Below are 981 nucleotides of genomic sequence, written 5' to 3'. Positions count from 1 at the left end.
TTCTGTATCCGTTAGGTACCACATTTAGATGAATGGAAGCTGTATCCATTAGTTACCACATTCAGATGAATGGAAGCTGTATCCATTAGTTACCACATTCAGATGAATGGAAGCTGTATCCTTTAGTTACCACATTCAGATGAATGGAAGCTGTATCCTTTAGTTACCACATTCAGATGAATGGAAGCTGTATCCGTTAGGTACCACATTCAGATGAATGGAAGCTGTATCCGTTAGGTACCACATTCAGATGAATGGAAGCTGTATCCGTTAGGTACCACATTCAGATGAATGGAAGCTGTATCCGTTAGTTACCACATTCAGATGAATGGAAGCTGTATCCGTTAGTTACCACATTCAGATGAATGGAAGCTGTATCCGTTAGGTACCACATTCAGATGAATGGAAGCTGTATCCGTTAGGTACCACATTCAGATGAATGGAAGCTGTATCCGTTAGGTACCACATTCAGATGAATGGAAGCTGTATCCGTTAGGTACCACATTCAGATGAATGGAAGCTGTATCCATTAGTTACCACATTCAGATGAATGGAAGCTGTATCCGTTAGGTACCACATTCAGATGAATGGAAGCTGTATCCGTTAGTTACCACATTCAGATGAATGGAAGCTGTATCCGTTAGTTACCACATTCAGATGAATGGAAGCTGTATCCGTTAGTTACCACATTCAGATGAATGGAAGCTGTATCCGTTAGTTACCACATTCAGATGAATGGAAGCTGTATCCGTTAGGTACCACATTCAGATGAATGGAAGCTGTATCCGTTAGGTACCACATTCAGATGAATGGAAGCTGTATCCGTTAGGTACCACATTCAGATGAATGGAAGCTGTATCCGTTAGGTACCACATTCAGATGAATGGAAGCTGTATCCGTTAGTTACCACATTCAGATGAAGGGAAGCTGTATCCGTTAGTTACCACATTCAGATGAAGGGAAGCTGTAATTCAGATGAAG

The sequence above is a fragment of the Oncorhynchus gorbuscha genome, unplaced genomic scaffold (genome assembly GCF_021184085.1).
Source record: "Oncorhynchus gorbuscha isolate QuinsamMale2020 ecotype Even-year unplaced genomic scaffold, OgorEven_v1.0 Un_scaffold_552, whole genome shotgun sequence".
Classification (NCBI taxonomy): Eukaryota; Metazoa; Chordata; class Actinopteri; order Salmoniformes; family Salmonidae; genus Oncorhynchus; species Oncorhynchus gorbuscha.
The sequence above is the reverse complement of the archived record's forward strand: the minus strand, read 5'-3'. Positions refer to the sequence as shown.